The sequence below is a fragment of the Miscanthus floridulus genome, chromosome 2 (genome assembly GCF_019320115.1).
Source record: "Miscanthus floridulus cultivar M001 chromosome 2, ASM1932011v1, whole genome shotgun sequence".
Classification (NCBI taxonomy): Eukaryota; Viridiplantae; Streptophyta; class Magnoliopsida; order Poales; family Poaceae; genus Miscanthus; species Miscanthus floridulus.
In genome coordinates, this window is record NC_089581.1 from 181,432,548 (window position 1) to 181,457,859 (window position 25,312).

The following is a 25,312-nucleotide window of genomic DNA, read 5'->3' on the forward strand; positions in this document are numbered from 1 at the left end:
CACTAAACCCTCAATAAGGTGCCACACAACCAACACAAGATGAGAATCACACAAGCCACGAGCAATCCACTAGAATATCTTTTGGCTCTTCATCGAGGAAAGGTCAAGAACCCCTCACAATCACCATGTTTGGAGCCGGAGACAATCACCAACCTCCGCTCGATGATCCTCGCTGCTCCAAGCCATCTAGGTGGCGGCAACCACCAAGAGTAACATGTGAGTCCCACAGCGAAACACGAACACCAAGTGCCTCTAGATGCAAACACTCAAGCAATGCACTTGGATTCACTCCCAATCTCACAAAGATGTTGAATCTATGATGGAGATGAGTGGGAGGGCTTTGGCTAAGCTCACAAGGTTGCTATGTCAATGCAAATGGCTAAGAGAGTGAGCTAGAGTCGGCCATGAGGCTTAAATAGAAGCCCCCACAAAATAGAGCTATTGAAATCCTCACTGCACTGAACACGGGGTGACCGGACGCCCCGGTCAGATCGACCGGATGCTGGACCTCAGCGTCCGGTCATGCGATGCACGCCATGTGTCCCCTGATTTAGACGCTGATCGCCCGATCTCAATGGTCATAAATATATTTAAGTTGTGACCAGATGCGCTGCTTCGAAGTGACCGGACGCGTAACACTAGCGTCCGGTCGTTTCCAGTAAGGTACCAAAAGCAAGAAATCACGACCGGACACGTCCGATCATGCTCGATCGGACTCACCCAGCGTCTAGTCACTCAACGTCTCCCCTATGCACTGCATATGTCATCATACATCATACTGACCGGACTCAGGCCCTGAGCATCCTGTCATTTCTCATGCCAGCATCTGGTCAAGAGACTGAAATAGCACGTTCACTACTGCCACTGACCAGACGCACCAGTCCTACCGAGGCCAGCGTCTGGTCACTTACAGCGACCACGTTCACCTAGGTTTAGCCACCAGACACGTCCGTTCCACTCTATGAAATCCTGTCTTTTCTGTACAGGGCGTCGGTGGCACCGTCGGATTGTCTGCACTCTATGGGCGGACACTCCGCCAATGAAGTTCCTAACCCTTGCTCAAATGTGTGAACCACCAAGTGAATCACCTTGTGCACATGTGTTAACATATTTTCACAAAACATTTTAAGGGTGTTAGCACTCCACTAGATCCTAAATGCATAAGCAAATGAGTTAGAGCATCTAGTGGCACTTTGATAACCGCATTTCGATATGAGTTTCACCCCTCTTAATAGTATGTCTATCGATCCTAAATGTGATCACACTCACTAAGTGTCTTGATCACTGAAACAAAATGGCTTCTAGCATTTATACCTTTGCCTTGAGCCTTTTGGTTTTCTCTTTCTTCTTTTCAAGTCCAAGCACTTGATCATCACTATCATCATGTCATGATCTTCATTTGCTTCACCACTTGGAATATGCTACCTATCTCATGATCAATTGATAAACTAGGTTAGCACTTAAGGTTTCATCAATTCACCAAAACCAAACTAGAGCTTTCAGTCTCCCTATTTTTGGTAATTGATAACAACCCTTTCACAAAGATATGAATTGTAATTTAATTGAATCCATGTTGCTTGTCCAAGCATATTTACTATGTGTAAAAGGATATGGACAAGTTTCATGAACTCCATATGGTAGCAATTGCTCCCCCTACATATGTGCTAAGAGTTTGGATTGAAGCTTGCACATATGCTTAGATAGGAAATATAGGAGACAATGTCTATCAAATGATGCTAAGGTATAAAAGATGGACCTTTGAAGCGTGATACCAATCGGAGTGCTCCAATATACCATCCTTAGCATCATGGTTAGCTCGATACTACTTGGAAATGAAATCTCTAGATAACTTATGCATGCTAGTTTTTTATTTCATCATTCAAACCTACAACTAGCATACACCACACAAGCATGTATATTGAAATTTAAAACTTGTGCCATGCAAGCAAACATATGAAATGCACATTCAAATACACCATACAAGTTTATGAGCTTGCTCCCCCTACTTGTGTGCTCAAAATTTTAATTGATCCCTTTCCTTTGTCATATCTCTCCCCCTATGTCAAATTCTCCCCTTTGTTGTCTTTTCACTATCTTAGTACACTAATATCTTTGTTCTATAACAACAGTACTGCTTCCTTTGATAAGTCAGCAATGTCAAATTTTAATAGAATCCATCTCACTCCGTACTGCTTCCTTCCATAAGTCAGCATCATGAGAGGAATATGCCTCTTCAATGGTCGTTGGTGTGTCATCCATAAGGTACATAATATAGTCATCACCAAAAGGCTTTGCAGTCCTCTGTCTCTTACTTTTTCTAGTGACTATAGTATCATCCTCCTTAGGATTTTGCATATAGGGTTCCTCAATTTATTCTATCGGAGTAAAATTTTCATGCTCATAGAGAATTATAAATTCATGACCAGTCGTGCTAGGTGCATTTTTTATGGAAAATTTATTCTCAAAAAATATAGCGTCTCTAGATTACATGATTGTATCAATAGCCATCTCAGAAACACTAGAATTTATAATTAAAAATCTATAACCCACGCTGTGAATAGCATAACCAAGAAAAACACAATCAACAGCCTTTGGTCCAAGCTTTCGTTTTTTATTTATTGGCACATTTACCTTTGCTAAACAACCCCAAGTTCACATGTAAGATAGATTTAATCTCTTCTTCTCCTGTTCCTTAAATGGTGTAATTTTTTTATTCTTTGTGGGCACCCTATTTAGGACATGACACGCTGTCAATATAGCCTCACCTCACCATTCCTTAGATAGTCCCACAGTCTCTAACATGGCATTAACCAAATCAGTTAGAGTGCGGTTCTTTCTCTCTGCAATCCCATTGGATTGTGGTGAGTATGGTGGCGTCCTCTTATGAATAATTCCATGCACCGCGCAAAACTTAGAAAATTCATTTGAGAAATATTCTTCCCCGCGATCGGACCGTAAACATTTGATTTTCTTCTTAAGTTGATTTTCTACCTCAAAATAATGCAACGCTTCATCTTTAGTTTTCAATAAATACACGTAGCAAAATCTAGTACAATTATCTATAAATGTCATGAAGTATCGTTTACCGCCTTTAGTTAATTCTCCATTCATTTCGCATAAATCAGAATGAATGAGTTCTAATGGTGCCAAGTTCCTCGCCTTAGTAGCCTTGTGAGGCTTGCGCGGTTGCTTCGATTGCACACACACCTGACACTTAGAATCTTTGACTAAGTTAAATTTTGGGATTAAATTCAGATTTACAAGCCGCGTGAGACAGCCAAATTAATGTGACAAAGTCCTGAATGCCATATATTCGACTCATATGAAATATTAACATTGTTTACTACTTTATTACACACATCATCAAGCAAAGATAAGCGGAACAAGCCTCCGCAATCATAACCTTTTCCAACAAATGTTTCATGTCTCGACACAACACACTTATTGGACTCGAGCATAATTTTAAAGCCATCGCGACACATTTGAGAACCGCTAACAAGATTCTTCTTAATGGAGGGGACATGCTACACGTTCTTTAATAGCACCGTCTTTTCTGAAATAAACTTCAGAACGACCGTACCAACACCAAGAACACGCGCATGCGAACCATTTCTCATCAGCAAGGCTCTAGTCCTATCGGCTTGATAGGAAGTAAACAAAGAAACATCAGCACACACATGAATATTAGCACCGCTGTCCATCCACCACTCAGGTGAAAGACAAACTGAAAGAACAAAAGGTAAAGAATTACCATACCCAGATGTTCCTCCTCCAGTCTTGCTAATCACCATGTTTGCTGATTTCTTTTCTTGCTTATATTTGCGGTCTGGGCACGCACTTGTCTAATGCTCATCACTCCCGCAAACAAAGCAACCTCCACCTTTCTTGTTGTTTTCTTCTTAAACTGTGTAGTTTGCTTAGGCTTTGTATTGTTGTTCTCTTGTATGTTCTTCTTCTTTTTATTATGGAATGCAAATAAGTTTTTTTTCTGTACCATATTGGCAACAGAAGACTCAACTCCTTTTTCATAGTTGTCTTTTACTCTCGCTCTCTCCTCAACATCAAGAGATCCAATAAGCTCAGCCACGCTAAACTCTTGTCTCTTGTGTTTTAGAGAAGTAGCAAAATCCCTACAAGAAGGTGACAGCTTAGCGATTATACCGCCAGCCACAAACTTATCGAACAACAGACATGAAAAATGTTCTAGTTCCATTGCTAGCGTCTATATCTCATGAGTCTGTTCCACTACAGAACGGTTTTCAACCATTTTATAGTCATATAGCTGCTCCATAAGGTACATCTCACTACCAGCATCAGAAACTCCAAACTTTGCCTCAAGAGCATCCCATAACTCTTTGCCTGATGTGCAAGATATGTAGTTTTTCTCATACTTAGGATGAAGTGCACTAATCACGGCGCCTTAAAACAGGTTATCGGCAGCCAAGAACTTTTGCTCCTCCTCAGGAGTAAATTGTTTAGGCTTCCCCTGTGCGGCGTGATAGCAGTTCATAGCAGTCAACCACACCACCATCTAGGCATGCCATATCATAAAATTCTTGCCATCAAAATTATTCGGCTTCAAAGCAGCAGCAAAACCACTGACAGAAAATTGCATAACATTAGGTTTTTGGATTGTTAGAAAATTAGACATTTTCATGGTCAATTTAATCCAGAAATAAAACATCAGCAAGTTCGTGACAACATATATACGCATGTGTATATCACTAACAAAAGTTACAGCATGCAAGTATGACATACCGATTGATACAGTAAGTACGCAAAGTACGGTAATAAAAAAGTTTAGAGTGTACCCAATGGAGGGTCCCATGCCGAGGGTATCGGAGGCTCCATTAGCACCAGACATAGTGTGTTGCTTGAAGTCGTGGACCACAGTCGATGTAGGAAGGTGTTCGCAGTGCAGTCCCATGAACGGTCACCGAAAAGAAGATACCTTGTTGTTCCGTGAGCGATCACCAGGAAGAAGACGTCTTAGACGAGTAGTCGTGGAATTGCTCCCCAAAAACCTAATCGCCGCACACCCCGTGCAAGGTTCATAGGCAGACGAGGGTTCCGGAGGCACCTGCTCTCCCGTTGCTCTGTGCGCGCAGAGGTACAGGATGGAGATGCGAAAGTAGCAGCGGGCAGCAGCAAAAAGGGAGAGAGTGATTTTTCAACGCACGTTAATCAAAGTACGAGCACCTTTTTTTTATAGAAGCAAGAGAAAGGAGATTCAACGAACTTGGACACTGTCACATGTGATTGATAGCCATTAACCAACCATCAGTTACCAGTAACCTCCAGCCGTTACTAGTCATTGGTGTCAGCCTTTTAAAACACGTCAATTGCTAGTGTCACTAAACACAGTGTCAGTTACTAATCATAAACTCTTTTAAACCACGTTAGTTGCTAGTCACTAAACACAGTGTCAGTTACTAGTCATCAACTCGTGATTAAAAACGTCAGTTACTAGTCATCAACTCATGATTAAAAACTATAAAACCAGACCAAACCCAGCTCACACATCACGTCGCCGCGCCTCGGCATGGCTCGACGAGCGAGCGCGCACGCGTGTGGCACCCTCTCTCTCTTCCTCAACTTCTCAATTAGTGCACAAATAGTCCACCAATTTAAGTTGGTTAAGATACTCTTTAACTACCCATTTGGGATTAACCACTTTAACCACCCAGATTAATCGTGGGCCTTGAGATTAAATGAAATAAATGGACCTAGCCCAAATATTACAACACCTGATGCCCTGATTGGGACGAGGAAGTATAATATCTAGAAGTAAATTCGAGCAAAATGACTAGCCGTCAACCAACCCACGGCTTAGCCACTAGCCAGGAGGGTCAAGTGGAGCTTCCAGGCTCCATATCCAAGTGGAGCTAGGGCATGCCTGCCATGCACTACGCAAGGTTTCATTCCATAGTGTAAACAATGCAGTCATTCATCCAGATAGCCTTGCAAAAGACTTGTCACAGCACAAGTCAGCAATTTCAGCGATCAGCCACATAACCGTCAGTTGCCAGGATAACTGTCCACTGCTGTCTGCCGTTGCAGCATAGATGGAAAAACGCTTTATATGCAGTGGTTGACACCTGATAGTGTATCTGTAAACATACACTTATGTGAAGTTTGAAAATCTAATATACTGCTTTGGTAAGAGAACATTATCAACTTACAATAAAGCAGACAAAAGGCCCGTTAGGGAGGAATTACCAACATCACTCTCACCCGAGGGTAACATAACAAATAAGAAACAACAAATCTACACTTCCCACCTAGGAACTGTTGTCTGCCTCGCCCTCTTCAGTTGCATCTGAGAATCGCATAAAAGAAGGTTCTGAGAAGTTTGCAAAATATCATAAATCTATAGTAGAGTAGCAGGAAAATTGCATCCTTCCAAACAAATGAAATAATTGATTAGGTAATGTGAGCATGATTGAAAGAAGTGCACACACTTATGAAGATTTCACCATTATAGCCCCTTATTTTACTAGTGTTAAAGAAAAAGCTATTGTTTTACTGAACCTTACTCCCCTCTTTGGCTCTTTCCTGGGCTGAGATCTAAATTTTCAATCAAACTGCACCTTTAGTCTATGATATTTGACACCAGCGGATGAAATAATTGTCTACTTATTGCTTCTGGAACTATCCATGAGCATTGAATCTGAAAATAAACTGATGTTTATTTACTGTACACTTTGCCATAATGAAGCATAGAAGAGAAGGTACTTGTCGGGTACCTTAGAACGGGGTACCCCGAGCGAACATCAAAAGGGTCGCTAAAAGTCCCATAAAAAAATAAAGCTAGGTAAGCCGTGGACCCCTCACCCGCCACGTCCGAGCTCACCAGGCCCTCCGCCTCGCCTCGAGCCTCACGCAGGAGGTCCCGGCGTCCTGACGCAATCTCCGCCTCGCGCGAGGCCCTCCACGGGAGGCCTCGGCAGGGAACACGATTTTCGCCTCGCGCGAGGCTCTCCACGGAAGGCCTCGGCAAGGAGTCCGATCTCCGTCTCGCGCGAGGCCTCATTCTCCGTGTCGCTCGAGGCCGGTTCGTCCACAGCCCGTCGCCCCCCGCCTCGACCAACCCTCCCGACAGCGCGTCATGTCTCATTAATACTTCAACCACTCCCGCAATCTCAGCCGGACGATGGCTCGACGCCACAGAATGGTCGACGGGACCCGAGGTCGCATCAGCGCCATACCGGCTGGGACAGGGCACGGCGGGGATTACTGGTCACTGTATTCTGACGTTGTGCCCACGATCAGCGCCCACACTACACTGTGTCCCGCGATCCCCGCCTCGAAGACAACATCGCACGGACAACGTGGCACGGGTCATCACCGCCTCCAAGCCGGCGCACCAGATCAGCCGCCCACTCGGGGCCTCGGCACTGTGCACCAAGGTCTCGGCTATCTTGGGGTCCGTGCCTGCCGAGACCCCCCACTACGGTGCAGCCTCGGCACTGACCAAGCCTCGGCCTCACGCACAGTCTGTCCACAGCGGCTTGCACGTCCACCGCCACACCCACTCCGAGGTAGTCCCAGGGCTCCCACGACACACAGGATCGGATGGGACTAGCACGCCGCCCCAGTGCTCCAAGGACGGACCACTCCGACGACCACGCTGCCACAGAAACAGGCCACAGGGCTCGGACATGCCGCCCCTGTTGGCACGACGCCGCATAGTTAACACATGTACTGTCCTTGTCCTCCCTTCAACTATAAAAGGAGAGGACTTGGGCCACTTAGGGGGGAGGGGGAGGAGAAGAACACCTTGTAACACACACACACGCACACATCCTAGCTACCTGAGAGCAACGTCTCAAGCGGCCCACACGACACCTTGCCAAGACCTAGGACTAGCTCCCTCTCTTCCTAGCTTGTAACCCCCTACTACAAGCACTTCGGTGCAAGGAATACAAGATCGATCTCTCAGATTGGACGTAGGGCATCGATTGCCTGAACCAGTATAAACCTTGTGTCTCTTTGCATCACCATCCGGGATTAGGGGGCACGCAGTTCAAATTCACTGGTTGGTTGAGGACCCCCCGGTCTGAAACACCGACAGTTGGCGCGCCAGGTAGGGGCCTCTGCATGTCAATTTCATCACCCCAGCAGGTTCCGGATGGCGGGCCCCGTATGACCACTGCGTCTCGGCACGGTGGTTTGGTTCGGGAGCCTAGAGTTCATGTCTCTAGGGCATGAGTACGACATGGTACTCCTCACTCCTCGAGCCCCACCAGCCGACGATGAAGTCACGCACCGGCAGCCTAGGCGCAGGCAACGCTCGGGCGGCCGCTCCCACCGCGCTCGCCAGGCATGACGTGGGCAAGACCACCCCGACGCTACGCGAGGACGGCATGCTGCTCCCCGCCGATATCCTACAACCAGCTATTGGCACAGGGTCCCTGGCTGGGGACCTGTCTAGCCTCAGCTTGGACAAAGGAAAATCGCCGGTGGCACACGGCGATGCCCAGTCATCAAGCTCCGCTCCACCACTCCCTGAGGAGCCGATCCCGGCGGAGCAGAGTCTGGCGACGGCACCATCCCCATACCCTTTTGGGTTGAGAAATGCCGCCACCTCTTACGCCTACGCTTACACTGCCGCTCACGAGGATCCCTCAGAACGTCGCCAGCGCTTCGCTCTCGACCTGAGCACCCACGCCGACTCCTCGGAGGAGGACGAGGCATGGCCCGGAGTGGATTTCTCCGGACTCCACGACCCTGGGGCTATGCGCCAGTTCTTGGCCGCAAGCGACTACTACTTCGGCCACTCCGACTCCGACGACGAGGGTACCTACGGCCCCACTCGCAAATGTTTTCACGTCAGGCTCGGGATGCCGAGGGCGGGTGAAGAGGACGAGGGGATAGGTAGCCGTTCCCCGCTTCGCCCAGGTACAGGCACCTCCACGCATTGTCCTACCGGCCGCACGAAACGAGATCCCCGCCCTTGAGTGACCTCAATGCCTAGACCTGGAACAACTCCATGAGCTCCAGGCCAAGGTCAAACAATACCAACTTCTTCTGCAGCAGCTTCGAGACTCTCTCGAACAGGAACAGCGAGGTCGCGGTGAAGGCGGAGGAGCCCGACGGAGGGCCCACGATGTGCATCACCGCATCCATGACGACGAAGGGAGTGAGCAACCCCAGTCTTCAATCGTGCTAGCCAGAACATCGTGGCTGCGGCAATGCTGGTCCGCGCAATGCCCAAGCCTTATACCACAGAGGGGCGGCGAGTCCGTGGTGAGCTCCAGGATCTCCTAGAGACCACCGTGGTTCAGCAGGCCGAGAGTTCCGCCTCTCGACGGCATGGGGGCATCTTGAACCTGCCTGTGGCACCGCCTCGGCAGGACAGGGAAGCCCCGACTCGTTCTGAGCCTGCTCGAGCGTCGATAGCCCATAGGGTCCCCGTGCTTCTGGACCGCCTCGGCAATAGACGCGAGGTGTAGGGAGACCATGAGGTGGTCAGCAAGTGATGACGCCACAATAACGAGGGGCCCGCTCAGGGCTACCACCCACACCGAGGCGGTCGCTATGACAGCGAGGAGGACCGCAGTCCTTCTCCTGAACCGCTAGGCCCTCGGGTCTTCAGCAGGGCCATCCGCGCTGCCCTTTTCCCGGCCCAGTTTCGGCAACCAGCCAATCTCGCGAAATATAGCGGTGAGACCAACCCCGAACTCTGGCTTGCCGATTACCGCCTGGCCTGCCAGCTAGGTGGCATGGACGATGACCTGCTCATCATCCATAACCTCCCCTTGCTCTTGTTAGACTCAGCGTGAGCCTGGCTCGAGCACCTTTCTCCCTCACAAATCCACGACTGGCACGACTTGGTTAGGATCTTCGTTGGGAACTTCCAAGGCACATACGTGCACCCTGGGAACTCTTGGGACCTTAAAAGCTGTCGCCAGAAGCCGAACGAGTCTCTCCGAGACTTCATCCGGCGCTTCTCCAAATAGTGCACCGAGTTGCCCAGCGTTGGCGACTCGGAGATCGTCCAGGCTTTCCTCTCCGGCACCACCTGCCGAGACCTGGTTTGAGAGTTAGGTCGGAACATACCATGCTCCGCTGTTGCGCTCCTCGACATCGCCACCAACTTGGCCTCGGGTGAGGAGGCTGTCAGAGCCATCTTCCCCGACAGCGACACCAAGGGAAAGTGGAGGGACGAGGCCCCCGAGGCCTCGGCCTCCCACCTCCCCAAGAGAAAGAAAAAGGGGCGTCTAGGGAAGCAAGAGGTCCTGGAGGCCGATCTGGTCGGGGCTACAGAACGCAAGAATCCCTAGGGCCCCAGAGGCCCTAGGCCTTTCGACGACATGCTCAAGAAACCATGCCCTTACCACCAAGGTCCGGTCAAGCATGCCCTTGAGGATTGCTCCATGCTGTGACGTTACTACGCTAGGCTTGGGCTCCCCGACGATGACTCCAAGCAGAAGGGCACCGGCGACCAGGACGAGGACAAGGATGACGGGTTCCCCGAGGTATGCAATGCCTTCATGATCTTCGGTGGACCCTCGGCATGCCTTACGGTGCGGCAGCGCAAGAGGGAACGCTGAGAAGTCTTCTCGATCAAGGTGGCCACCCCCTAGTACCTCGACTGGTCTCGGGAGGCGATCACCTTCGATCGAGATGACCACCCTGACCATGTTCCGAATCCCAGGCGGTACCCACTAGTTGTTGACCCGATCATCGGCAACACCCGACTCTCCAAGGTGTTGATGGACGGAGGCAGCGGCCTCAACATCCTCTACGTCAATACCCTGGAGCTCTTGGAAATCGTCCGATCGAGGCTCCAAGGCGACATCGCCCCTTTCCACGGCATCGTGCCAGGGAAGCGCACGTGACCCATTGGGCGCATCGACCTTCCCGTCTGCTTCAGCACTCCCTCCAACTACCGCAAGGAAGTCCTTACCTTCGAGGTAGTCGGGTTCAGGGGAGCCTACCACGCCATCCTGGGGTGGCCGTGCTACACCAAGTTCATGGCAGTCCCCAACTATACCTACCTCAAGCTCAAGATGTCAGGCCCTAGCGGTATCATCATGATTGAGTCCACGTACGAACATGCATACGACTACGACGTTGAGTGCATCGAGTACGCCGAGGCTCTTGCGGAAGCCGAGACCCTCATCGCCCACCTCGACCAACTCAGTGGTGAGGCGCCTGACTCCAAGCATCGCGCGGGGGCGTTCGAGCCCGCGGAAGCCACCAAACTTGTCCTGGTCGACCCCGCCTGCCCTGACGATCGAGCGCTGAGGATCAGCGCCACCCTTGACATCAAATAGGAAGCCGTGCTCGTTGACTTTCTCTGTGCAAACGCTGATGTATTCGCATGGAGTCCCTTAGACATGCCGGGCATACCAAGGGACGTCACCGAGCATGCCCTGGACATCCGGGCCGGATCTAGGCCGGTGAGGCAATGCCTGCACCGCTTCGACAAGGAAAAGCGTAAGGCCATCGGTGAGGAGATTCAGAAACTCTTGGCGGTCGGATTCATCAAAGAAGTGTCCCACCCAGAGTGGTTGGCTAACCCCGTGTTAGTCAAGAAGAAAAATGGGAAATGGAGGATGTGCGTAGACTACACCGATTTGAACAAAGCCTATCCAAAAGTCCCCTTCCCATTACCCCGAATCGATCAAATCGTTGATTCCACTGCAGGGTGCGAGACCCTATCTTTCTTTGATGCGTATTCTGGTTACCATCAAATCAAGATGAAAGAGTTAGACCAGCTCGCGACTTCTTTCATCACACCATTCAGCATGTACTGCTATGTGACTATGCCTTTCGGCCTTAGAAACGCAGGTGCCACGTACCAGCGGTGCATGACCCAAGTCTTCGACGACAACATTGGGTGGACCGTAGAGGCCTACGTGGACGACATCGTGGTCAAGACCAGAAAGGCCGAGGATCTCATCGACGACTTGAGGATAACCTTCAAATGCCTTAGGGAGAAGGGCATCAAGCTCAATCCCGAGAAGTGTGTGTTTGGGATCCCCTGAGGCATGCTCTTGGGGTTCATAGTCTCAAAACACGGCATCAAAGCCAACCCAGAGAAGGTCTCAGCCATAACCAGCATGGGACCAATCAGAGACCTCAAGGGAGTATAGAGGGTCATGGGATGCCTTGCGGCCCTGAGCCGCTTCATCTCGCGCCTCGGCGAAAAAGGTTTGCCTCTGTACCGACTCTTGAGAAAATCTAAGCGTTTTTCTTGGACCCCCGAGGCCGGAGAAGCCCTCGACAGACTCAAGAGGCTGCTCACAAATCCTCCCGTCCTGGTACCCCCGACCAAGGATGAGGCCCTCTTGCTCTACGTCGCCACAACAACCCAAGTGGTCAGCGCTGCCGTAGTGGTAGAGAGGCAGGAAGAGGGGCATACTCTACCCACCCAACGTCCTGTTTATTTCATCAGCGAGGTGCTCTCCGAGACCAAAGCACGCTACCCTCACATCCAGAAGCTGGTCTATGCCGTGGCCCTGACCCGGTGCAAATTGCGTCACTACTTCGAGTCGCACCTAGTGACTGTGGTATCATCTTTCCCCCTGGGCGAGATAGTTCATAACCGGGAGGCCTCGGGCAGGATAGCCAAGTGGACCATCAAACTTATGGGGGAAACCTTCACTTTTGCGCCTCGAAAAGCGATCAAGTCTCAGGTCTTGGCTGATTTCGTGGCTGAGTGGACAGACACCCAACTGCCACCTGCTCAAATTCAGACGGAGTGCTAGACCCTATACTTCGACGGATCCCTAATGAAGACCGGGGTAGACATGGGTCTGCTCTTCATTTCGCCCCTCGGAGTACACATGCGCTACATGGTGCGGCTCCACTTCGCTGCCTCCAACAATGTGGCCAAGTACGAGGCCCTCATCAATGGCTTGCAAGTTGCCATCGAACTTGGGGCACGGCGCCTCAACGTCCGAGGCGATTCGAGGCTCATCATAGATCAAAGTGATGAAGGAGTCAAATTGCCTCGACCCCAAAATGGAGGCTTACTACAAGTTGGTACGACGCCTAGAAGAATAGTTCGATAGTCTCAAACTAAATCACATCGCACGGAAATACAACAAGGCTGCCGACGAGCTGGCAAAGATGGCCTCGGCACAGGCACCGATCCCCTGAACGTCTTTGCCAGAGACCTCCACAGGCCTTCCATTAACTACACCTTGGTAACAGAGGAGGGTCCACCGGTGGAAACCACGGCGAAACTCGACGCCCCCTCCACTGTCGAGACCCCCTCGACCGAGCCCGATATCATGGAAGTCAACACCGAGCCTCCGCAGACTGGTCAAGACACAGATTGGCGAATCCCGTTCCTCGATTAGCTTGATCGGGGGGAGCTTCTTGGCGACAAGACCGAAGCACAACGGCTTGTGCGCCGAGCCAAGACCTACGCCCTCTACAATGACGAACTGTATAGGCGAAGTCCCTCAGGTGTCCTCCAACGATGTATCACTACCGAGGCAGGCAGAGCCCTTCTTTGGGACTTGCACGCAGGCGCCTGTGGGCACCATGCAGCGCCTCGGACGCTCATGGGGAACACTTTTCGCCAAGGGTTCTACTGGCCGACGGCGGTCGCCAACGCTACCAAGCTAGTATGCTCCTACGAAGGATGCCAGTACTATGCTCGGCAGACACATCTCCCGGCCCTGGCCCTGCAAACCATCCCCATCACGTGGCCGTTCGCCGTGTGGGGGCTCGACATGGTCGGGCCACTGCAGAAGGCCCCTGGGGGCTACACCCATCTACTGGTATCAATCGACAAGTTCTCCAAATGGATCAAGGCTCGTCCGATCAATCGAATCAAATCCGAGCAGGCGGTGCTGTTCTTCACTGACATTATCCATAGATTTGGGGCCCCCAACACCATCATCACCGACAACGGGACACAGTTCACCGGCAAAAAGTTCCTGATGTTTTGCGACAACCACCACATCTGTGTGGCCTGGTCAGCCATAGGACACCCAAGGACCAACAGCCAAGTAGAGCGTGCCAACGGCATGATCCTACAAGGCCTCAAGCCAAGGATTCACAACCGGTTGAAAAAGTTTGGCAAGAAATGGCTCGCTGAACTCCTGTCGGTCATCTGGAGCCTGAGGAACACTCCAAGCCGAGCCACGGGGTTCACGCCTTTCTTCCTGGTCTATGGGGCCGAGGCCATCCTCCCCACCGACTTAGAATATGGTTTCCTGAGGCTACAAGCCTATAATGAACAAAGTAACCGCACCACCCGAGAAGACGCCCTTGATCAGCTAGAGGAAGCCCGGGACGTCGCGCTACTACACTCGGCCAAATACCAGCAGAGCCTACGGCACTATCAGGCCCGACGCATCCGAGGCCGAGACTTGAAGGTAGGCGACCTAGTGTTGAGGCTAGCACAGAGCAACAAGGGCCGCCACAAGCTGACCCCGCCATGGGAAGGACCGTACATCATCGCCCAAGTACTGAAGCCCGGGACCTACAAGCTAGCCAACAAGAAGGGCGAAGTCTTCATCAACGCTTGGAACATAGAACAGCTACGTCGCTTTTATCCCTAAATTTCCAAGCATTGTATATGTCGTTTCTCGAAATACAATTAAAAAGCGTTCTTTAGTTGGTCTAATTTTTCGAGAAACCCCCCGAGCCCATCATAGGGCTCGGCAATACAGTAACACGACAAGGGAGACTCGGCTCTGCCTTGGCAGAACCAAGCCTCCCTCGGGGGCTAGATGGGGGACTCCCCCTAGGTCTCACGCACCATTCTTTAGTTGTTTTTCGCAAAAATTCCTATGCCACGACTCTAGCAGGCTCTGACGAATCAGTTGTAAAAACTCCTCAGACCAAGGTCTGTTTCCTAAGCAAGAGGCCGGTAGAGCCGTGAGACGGCCTACGCCTCTGGGCTACGACACTCCCTCACTACCTCTCGCCCAAGGGACGGCTTAGGCCCCAAGGGGGTGTTTTGCAAACAAAATCTGATCAAGAGCAACAGAGGGCAGAGGCTCGGAAACATAAGAAAAACAACTAAGAAACACAAATACTTCAGAAATAAAGGCCTCAACGGCCACAAGCATTACGATACAAAAATAACTCCTACTCTATTTTTACATAGCCCCCGGGGCCCAGATCAAGACTCAGGGCCTTCAGCACCGGCAGATGGCAGGGGAGGAACCACCTCCTCTTCAAAGAGCATCGCCAGCGCCGTGCTAGGGCCTTTCGCCGCCTCCATCAGCTTCGTGACCGCCGCGTCAGCCTCCTCGTCATCATCGGGCAGGACATACCCATCACTGATGGCCGGGAGGTTGACGCTGACGTAGTGAGAAGAGATGACGGCCAGTGCGTGCTTGACACCCATGTGCAGTGCTCCTCGGAGCCGCTCGCACACCTGGTTGCTCAGCGTGATCAAACGGCTCCTTAGGGAGCTGCCTGACTGAACCCCTTCAACCTCTAGGGCCTCGCAGGTAGAAAGGGCAGCACGCTTCAGCGCCTCGTGCTCCCCGATCTCGATCTCGAGCACCGTCTACACCACGCTGGAAGCCTCGGCGGCCCGAGTAACCTCCGCCTCTGACTCTGCACCGCGGAAAATGGAATGAGGTCGAGCAAGGGAAAAAGCAACCTAAGTTAGGGGCAGAAGCCCACGGAACTCACCCTTGGCCTTCTGCTCCCAGCGTCGGGTCTCGACCTGACAGGCCTCGGCTCTCTCCTTCTAGCACAGGGCCTCGGCCCAGGAAGCCTCGGCCTCCTCCTTCAAGCGCTGGGCCTCAACCCAAGAAGCCTTGGCCACCCTAGAAGCTTCACTCCCCAGCTCTGCGTCACACAAGGGAGTTAGGGAGCGAACATAAGGAAAAGAAAACAAAATGAGGGGACTAAAACTCACCCTCAACCGTCCCCCTCCAAACCACAGCCTTGGTTTACGAGGCCTCAGCTGCAGCAAGGGCCTCATCCAAGGCACCTTTCGCCAGCTGGTGCGACCCCTATTCCGCCCCTAGCTGCCCCACGAGAGCCGCGGCCGAGGCTGTAGCTTCAACGGCTCGGCCCCTAAAGGCATCCCGATCGCTGACTGCGCGGGTGAGATCCTCCTCCAACTCCTTCACCCACGCCACTAGAGGGGCAAGCTGGGTCTGGGCCATGGCCACCTCGACCTTCACGTTGGCACAACGAAGGCGGAGGTCCTCTACCTCCGCGCTCCGCGCCGACAGGAGCTCGTTGGCGCCAGCAAGAAGGCCCTTCTGCCGCTGAAGCTGGTCCCAGACGCCCCTCTCCTGCCGAAGAAAGATCGACTTCCCAAGGGTCTAGGTCTCGAGCTCCTGGGGAAGCAGAACTGGGGTCATTGATTGCAACAAAACCAGAAAAGGACAACGTCAAGTGAGAAAGGAAAACGCGAACCTAGGCGACTCCGGGCAGTTCGTCGGCCACCACGGACAGGGCCATCCGTAGCGACCACTCCGCTAGCTGGTGGTATTGCATGAAGGTGCCCCAGTGCCCGCCCTCGGCTATGTCCTCAAGGGCGAACAGAGGCTCCCCCTCAAGGTCGTCCCGACTTCGCCATAGTACTCGCGGGTAATCCCACCCGCGAGGCTCGGGTCACGCCCGCACGAGGGCCGAGCTTCCCTCATCCAAGACCGGCGCCGGCTGTTCCACGGCATCAGCATCCTCAGCGTCGACCACCTCCCGCGCCCAGGAAGTATCATCGGAGGAGATCGGATAGACCTCCGCCTCCTGGGCGCTCTCTCGCAACAACAGTGGCCCCCTGAACCAAGGGCACCACCGAGGCCTCCGCCGCCTTCATCTTCGCCTCCTAGACAGATGGCCTCGCCGCCAGTACGATGGCCTCGATGGTCTTGGGGGCTCCAGCCTCCGCCATCGTGGCCTCAGAGGACGTAGAAACACCGACCACGGCCACTGTGGTCTCAGCGGTCTTGGGCGCCCTGTCCTTCGTCGCCTCAGCCTCGGAGACCCCGAGGACCACGGCAACCAAGGGCACGCCGGCCCCATCCAACTCATGAGCCTCACCCCCGTGGGGCGGAAGTGCTCCCTCCCTCGTCTATGTAGGGGTCGCCTCGGTAGCCCCTCCTTGGGCGGCCGGCTGCTTCGGGTCGACCCTCGCCGACGCCACGCCACGTTGGATAGCGGCTTGGGCCTCTGCCACCCAGTGGGCGGAGGAGCCAGGGCTTGCCTTGAGCGCCTTAAGGGCGCCAAGGGAAGCTCATCCGTGGGCCGCTTTCGACTAAGGAAAAATAACCTACAGGGTCAGCGCGAGACCAAAAAAGCGAACGGAAGGCACTATGACCCTGCCAAAAATACACTTACCTTGAATGGGGCGGCAACTGCTTCACCACGGCAAACCTCGTCCGCAACGGCGGAGGAGGCGGTAGAGGCATCGCCTCCGTATCCATCGGCATCGGTCGGTCCTCAATGGACCCCGGTGCCCCTTCGGTCCTCTACGAGGGCGGTGGCGTCGTCTCCACCGCCATGTGCTCCACCATGGCCGTCGAGCCCACCGGGCTGACGGCGCATTTGCCCAACGCCCATGCCTCGGACGTATCGGCCTCGGCCCTGGAGCGGGCAACCGCCGGCCCCAAGTCCGCTTCTCCTCCTCCCAGGAGTGCCGGGCCGCTTGCCAACGCCCCGGGCGCCACCTCCACTACGTCAGGAAGGTGGTCCAGGGGACCTCGCCCCACCTCGCCCCCGTCATCCCTGTCCGAGGCCTCCATCGACAGCGACGTCGATGGGGATTCCTCCAACGGGAGACCATCCTTCCGTTGTTGACGGCGGCGCTTATCTAGCTCCTCGCGCGTGAGGATTTGCTTCGTACGCTTCGCCGCCTTGGCGTCTTTCCGCTTTTTCTACGTGTCAGCGTGCGCACGGTTGATCGCCCGCCGCCTCGTGTCCTCGAGAATGGGCGGCAGAGAGGAGCGCATGTCCCCCATCCCCTGCAGGAACAACGGACGCGCATGAGGAAACAAAGGGAAAGTGGAGATTGAGGAGGCTCGGAGGCTACGGCGGCACATGACTTACTAGCAAAAGGAACCCCCACGATGGCCGCATTGCGATAGGGGTCAAGTTGCCGCCCCTCAGCTTCGCCTCTACCGTCTCTCCCACCTGACGAAGAATTTCCTCATCGGAAAGGGCAGAGGAGGACATCCGAGTGCCCTCAATAGGCTCACCTGGCTTCATCTCGAACAGCCGCCACCGCCGAGCCATCAGCGGCAGCACCCTCCGGCGGTGGAAGGCAGCCACGACCATAGCCATGGTGAGACCGTGGCCCCACAGCCTCGCCAGCCCCTCCAGAAGCGGCTGCAGCTTGGGCTGGTCGTCCTTCGGGACACCGTACTTCCATCTCTTCGGGCAACTCCCCACAATCTGCCCAGTGTAGGGGGAACTCCTCCGTCATCATTGCGAAGGTAGAACCAACTTGTGTACCACCGGCGATTGGAGGACGCGAGTTGGGCCGGGATATAGAGGTGCAGGCGGTCCTAGCGTACTTGGAGAGTGCAGCCGCTGGCCCTCGTCGCCTTCCTCTTACCCGACGTACCCATCGGCTTGGTAGTGTGCCCCGCCCGGAATAGGTGGAGCCACAACTCCCAATGGAGAGCAATCTCCAAATACCCCTCGCAGATGGCAACAAAGATAGCCGTCTGAGCGATGGAATTGAGATTGAAGTTGTGGAGCTCCACGCCGTAGTAGTGCGGGAGCGCCTGCATGAACTGATTCGCCGGGACGTCGAGGCCGCGCTCGTGAAAGGAGACGAAGCTCACGACGTAGCCGTCACGAGGCCTCGGCTCTGGCTCGCCGTACGGAGCAATCCACTCTAGCTTGGTGGGGTCTGTCACCGGGCGAAGGAGTCCACCATTGACATGCGACTGAAGCATCTCCTCGGTGACGTCCTACGGATCCTAGGGGTCTGCCTCGACAACGACGATGTCACCGGCCATTGGTGCGATGGAGGAATTGGGTGCGGCGGTGAGTTTTTCTCTCTCTCCCACGCTCTCGCTTTTTTCTCGCTTTCTCCCTAGGCTCGCTCTTCTCTCCTCTTCTTCCCAGCACCCGCTGCTCTAGCAACGGCTTAGCGGAGGCAGTGCTAATGCAGGCAAGGTAAGACGAGGAGGGGCGAGACTCTTCGGGTATTTATGCAGGGAGGAAGGCGAAACGAACGGGCGACGAAATCAGGGAAGTTCCCCCCCCCCCCCGATCCAGCGCAGTTAACCACGAGCCAATTTCGCTGGCCCACGCGCCCACGTCTCCCTCATTAAATGCGGGAGCAGTTACGTCCCATCCACCACGTCATGCTCGGCCACTACGGTAGCAGGCGTCTTTTCACCTCTCTAGGAAACTGCCTCAAAAGGCGCGCCACCCGTTGCCGAGCCAATAGGGGAGATATTCCCCACGGCCTATTCCTTTCATATGAAGGAACCAGGCTCTGAGCCTATTACGGTCCAGGGGTTCGAAGGCTGGGCCCCAAAAGGTTTCGACAGCTGCCCTAGGATAACAGAGTCAGGGACGACCGTGGGCGAGCCTATACGGGGCCGAGACCCAAGCAAGCGAAATGCTTGGGATGCCCAAAGTTGTGTCCGAGACTGGCAGGAAGGTCTCCGAATGGGATCCCACCATAGGGAGGCACCGAGCCACTGAGGCCCAGCGAACGGCCTCGGCACCCACTAGAGAAATCCTTTGGTACTCTTGGAGTGTGTCTCTGGACCGCTAGCCATCCCCTAGCGAATGGGGTTTGGGCCTCCACTCGGACTACCCGATAACAGCTCACCGGAAGTGCCACCGCTCGTGCCCATCGAGGGTAGCGAGGCACATTCCACCCCTCATTCCGAGCGAAAAGGAAGCGTGAGGGTCACACAAAAAGTTAGGGGAACCCCCAACGGCCTTCTCGCTCTATGTAGAGGCTAGGGAGCTCTTCCTGCAACCTTGTCGAGACCTAACAACCCCGACTTGCACTCGAAGGGTCTCGGCAAAACAAACCCTCCTTCCGAGCGAAAAGGAAGCGTGATGGTCATATAAAAAGTCAGGGGAGCTCCTGACGGCCCTCTCACCCTGTGCAGAGGCTAGGGGGCTCTTCCTGCAAATATGCCAAGATCCCACGACCCGGGCTCGCGCCCAACGGGGCCTTAGCAAACAAACCCTCACGCGCGAGGGGCGTATAAAAAGCCAGGGGAACTCCCGACGGCCCTCTCACGTAGAGGCTAGGGGCTCTTCCTGCAACCTTGCCGAGACCAGAATGGGCTCGGCAAACAAACCTTCCGTCCGAATGAAAATGATATGTGAGGGTCAGATGAAAAAGCCAGAGGAACCCTGACCACCCTCCTACTCCTGGCGGAGGCTCGGGGGTCCTACACCCAAGACAAAGACAAACGGTCTAAGTCCATGCTAGAGGTTTCGTTACAAACATGATAAAGGGCACCAAGCCTGTTACAGTCCAGGGGTTCAAAGGCTAGGCCTCCAAGAGGTTTTGATAGCCACCCCAGGGCAACAGAGTCAGGGATGACTTTGGGGTGAGCCTACGAATGGCCGAGGCCCGAGCGAACAGTCACTCGGGGCATCCTAAGTCATGTCCGAGATCGGCAGGGAAGTCTCCAAATGGGATCCCACCGTAGGGAGGCACTGAGCCACCAAGGCCCAGCGAATGGCCTTGGCACCCACTAGAGAAACCCTCTGGTACTATTGGAGTGCGTCTCTGGACCACCAGCCGTCCCCTAGTGAACAGGATGCGGGCCTCCACTCGGACTCACCCGATAATAGCTCACCGGAAGTGTCCACGCTTGTGCCCATCGAGGGTAGCCTGGCATATTCCACCCCTCCTTTTGAGCGAAAAGAAAGCATGAGGGTCATACCCAAAGTCAGGGGGACCCCTGATGAACCTCTCGCTCCGTGGGGAGGCTAGAGGGCTTTTCCTGCAGCCTCGCCGAGACCCCCGCAACCTGAACTTGCGCTTATGGGCTCGGCAAATGTGATAAAAACTACTCGCTCAAACACAAAAATGAAAAGAGCCCCTAGAGGAGTAACTCCACTCCTCCAGGGCCTCAGGGGCTACACCCGGCGGGTGCGCTCGCGCGCACCCACCGGAACCTCAAGAAACAAACCCCAATTCCTACAGAGCGGGTATAAACCAAGCCTCGGCAAACCCTCAGGGAGAGTGCACTCACTCCCCCGGAGGCTCAGGGGCTACTGTCGGGTACCTTAGAACGGGGTACCCCGAGTGAACATCAAAAGGGTCACTAAAAGTCCCATCAAAAAATAAAGCTAGAAGGTAAGCCGTGGACCCCTCACCCGCCACGTCCGAGCTCACCAGGCCCTCCGCCTTGCCTCGAGCCTCACGCAGGAGGTCCCGGCGTCCTGACGCAATCTCCGCCTCGCGCGAGGCCCTCCACGGGAGGCCTCGGCAGGGAACACAATTTCTGCCTTGCGTGAGGCTCTCCACAGAAGGCCTCGGCAAGGAGTCCGATCTCCGTCTCACATGAGGCCTCATTCTCCATGTTGCTCGAGGCCAGTTCATCCGTAGCCCATTGCCCCCTGCCTCGACCAACCCTCCCAACAGCGCGTCATGTCTCATTAATACTTCAACCACTCCCACAATCTTAGCCAGACGATGGCTCGACGCCACAGAATGGTCGACGGGACCTGAGGTCGCATCAGCGCCATACCGGCTGGGACAGGGCACGGCGGGGATTTTCGGCCACTGTATTCTGATGCTGTGCCCACGATCAGCGCCCACACTACACTATGTCCAGCGATCCCCGCCTCGAAGACAACATCGCACGGACAATGTGGCCCGGGTCATCACCGCCTCCAAGCCGGCGCACCAGATCAGCCATCCACTTGGGGCCTCGGCACTGTGCACCAAGGTCTCGACTATCTTGGGGTCCGTGCTCGCCGAGACCCCCCACTGTGGTGCAGCCTCGGCACCGACCAAGCCTCGGCCTCGCGCACAGTCCGTCCACAGCGGCTTGCACGTCCACTGCCGCACCCACTCCAAGGCAGTCCTGGGGCTCCCACGACGCACAGGATCGGATGGGACTAGCATGCCGCCCCAGTGCTCCAAGGACGGACCACTCCGACGACCACGCCGCCACAGGAACAGGCCACAGGGCTCGGACATGCCGCCCCTATTGGCACAACACCGCATAGTTAACACATGTACTGTCCTTGTCCTCCCTTCAACTATAAAAGGAGAGGACTTGGGCCACTTAGGGGGAGGGGGAGGAGAAGAACACCTTGTAACACACACACACACACACATCCCAGCTGCCTGAGAGCAACGTCTCAAGCGGCCCACACGACACCTTGTCGAGACCTAGGACTAGCTCCCTCTCTCCCTAGCTTGTAACCCCCTACTACAAGCACTTTGGTGCAAGGAATACAAGATCGATCTCTCAGACTGGACGTAGGGCATCGATTGTCTGAACCAGTATAAACCTTGTGTCTCTTTGCATCACCATCCGGGATTAGGGGCACGCAGTTCAAATTCACTGGTTGGTTGAGGACCCCCGGTCCAAAACACTGATAGTACTATTCTATAGAGTGTAGTATTAGAAATAGATATGACAGACCTGTGCACAGGGAAGCATGTGAATACTAAAAGAGAAAGGTTTGATATCTGTCTTAGGTCTATTATGAATTTTTTTGTTTGTTTACTTTGGTGTTGTTCTTTGCGCACCCTTAAGTAGGACCTTTAGAGCAACTCCAAGAGTCTTTTTATATGCTTCTGTATTGATAGGAATAGAGATTTTGGTGAGAAAAAGTATCAATAGTTTCTCCAATTAGATCTCCAAATATTGGCATCTTCTATTCCTGGTTTCTCACTAGCCAAAGATAGAGAACGGGGATTGATCTCCAAAATGCGCACAAGATATAAAGAAGTTGTTGGAAGGTGGAAATATAGGGAGAGCAATTTAGTCAAATGACTCTTCAAATGAGGGAGAGTCTAAGAAACACTCTTGGAGATGCTCTTAACATTGAAGATGGCACACCCATGGGATAAACACTCAGAGCACAATTCAGCTTTAAGATATACCCTTGGATCCAAACAGGCCCATAGTCCTGTACAAACCTGATATTCAAACCCCATGCCTTAGCCCTTGAGTAGTATGCACTCTCGGTGTTTTAGTGGCCATCATTATCAACAATTAATTTACCGTTACATCTTTGTGCTATTGACACCTCATGTTATGACTGCATAAACTGTGAACATAAAGTGTAGTTTAGGCAATTCAAATTTACATTGTAGATAGAATGTCCCCCCAAATAATGGTGATCCAATTCAATTCAATTGGCATTACTGCTTTGTAGCACTACCATTTGCTATTCTCCTTCAACCTGTTTAGAGACATGTACTAACTGAAGGATAGCAGTTACTAGCAGAGTCCATATATGCCTAGCACAGGAATGATCAAGCAGCATAGTGCAATCAGCATAGCAACAAGTTACTATGTAGCTATGTACCTTGATCAGCTTCTGTTGTGGTGCCTTCTTCGCCATCATCCTCATCATTAGTATAGTAGTCATCAGAAACGCTGGCTCCGTACCTGGAGTTGAGGTAGTCTACAGCAGCAGGAGTAAAGAAGAGCTTGCGGGCATCGAGTATGTCGTACAGGTTGAGCATCCTGGGTGTGAGCATCTTGAGGGAACCGATGTTCCTGCCGCTGACTCGCACATTGTCGTCAAACTCTGTGGCAAAGAACATGGCTTTCTGCTTGGGGTCGAGCCCCCACCGCTGCAAAGCGGCCATGAAATCCCTGGTCTTGGGCCCCGATGCGAAGGCCTCATCGAACTCCTCGACGACGAAGGCGTCCTCTGCCACGGCGGCGCTGGTGAGGGCAGTGGAGATGGTGAGGTGCTTCTCCTTGCGGTTGATCTTGATGGACCAGTCGCGGGGCTTGGGGCCGAACACGACGCCACCGCCGGGCCGAAGCAGGGTGCGCTGAGACCCGCGCCGCGCCTTCCCGGTCTTCTTCTGCTGGTAGGGCTTCTTCCCTCCGCCTCTGACCTCGCCGCGGGTGAGCATGGCGGCCGTGCCCCGCCACGCGTTCTGGCGGTCGGTGATGATAGCGTGGTGGAGGGCGGCGCTGACTTGAGGTCGAGGGTTACCTCCCCGACTCTCTCTCTGGTGAATGAGAGCACGGGGAGGGTGGCCGCCTCGGCGCGCAGCGCATGGAGGATGGATACAGCCGCCTTCGTCCTAAAGGCGGCGCACGGAGCGATCGCGGCGGAGGGGGGTGGGAGGAAGGAGGTGGCTGAGGAAGAGAGGAAGGAGGACGAGGACGAGGAGAGTGAGAGCAGGAGAGGTGAGGCTACGCCGGCGCCTGGCATTGTGCCGGCTTTGCTGCACTAGGTACAGGGAGGGGCAAGGATGATGGCTCTATCCCTGCAGCTGCCGCTTCTTCTATCCCTTATCCACCCGTTCCATTCGGCCACTCCCCAGAGGTCCAACTTTCCGTGGATTTACATTTTTACTATTATTAAGATTCTCGTTCATCTAATTATCATTTTTAAATGGCATTTACAACTTTGCTAGATGAGAGAAGTTTAAGTTCTTTATTTATCACATTTACACATGTGGCAAGCCACGCTGGCGCCCAGTCAGCAGGCACAGGTAAAATGTCATCGCTGCCCCTGCCCATTTTCTTCATTACGCCACCTTGGTCCCGCCCTCGCTATCCCCTCACTCATTTCATCCCCCCGCTGTCGACGCGTTCTTCCCCCGCACCGCCGCTGCCTCCTGCTCCCCTCCCGCCATCCCTGCCCACGGTGACCACATCTGGTGAGCGGGACCCCTGGTGAGCGCATTAAAGGTATGTAGCCTTACTTCCCTTTGCACCTAGGTCCCATGTCCATTAGGGTTTAGGGTTAGGGTTCATGGACGCTGACTTTGTCTTCCTCGGTTGATTGTTTCGTAGGCTTGTGATGTAGTGGGAGAGGTGGTGTCAACCCGTGTCACAATGGCTAGCAGCAGTGATTGCCCTCCTTGGTAAGTGCTTAATCAACCTAGCAGTGTAGGCAGAATTGGAGAAGTTGGGTACCGTCTAACTCCTCATTGTTTAGGATCGATCCTGGTAATACGTTTAGACTAGTCGTTAAGGTTGCTAAATTCATGGCTGATGGTGAGTATGGGCTAGTTGAAATGAAAGAACAGCAGCATGACTTATGGTTAGATAGGAACTATCAGTATTCTATGGCTCAATTCCATGAGGATTTAGCCACAAAGATAATCTGGGGGCCATCTCAAACACTTGTAGTGTGGGTTCTTGATCAAGATATTGGGTCTGAGTGAAAGATTAGGAGGGATGAGCATTTCCAACAGATGATTAAGGAGAGATGGGATGAGAGGTTGGCTCTTATT

General features: G+C 53.3%; 1 pseudogene; it reads right to left on the minus strand.

Moving 5' to 3' along the window:
- Positions 1 to 23,139: 23,139 nt before the first annotated feature.
- Positions 23,140 to 24,349, minus strand: LOC136540894 (large ribosomal subunit protein uL4c-like; annotated as a pseudogene).
- Between the last annotated feature and the right edge of the window lie 963 nt (positions 24,350 to 25,312).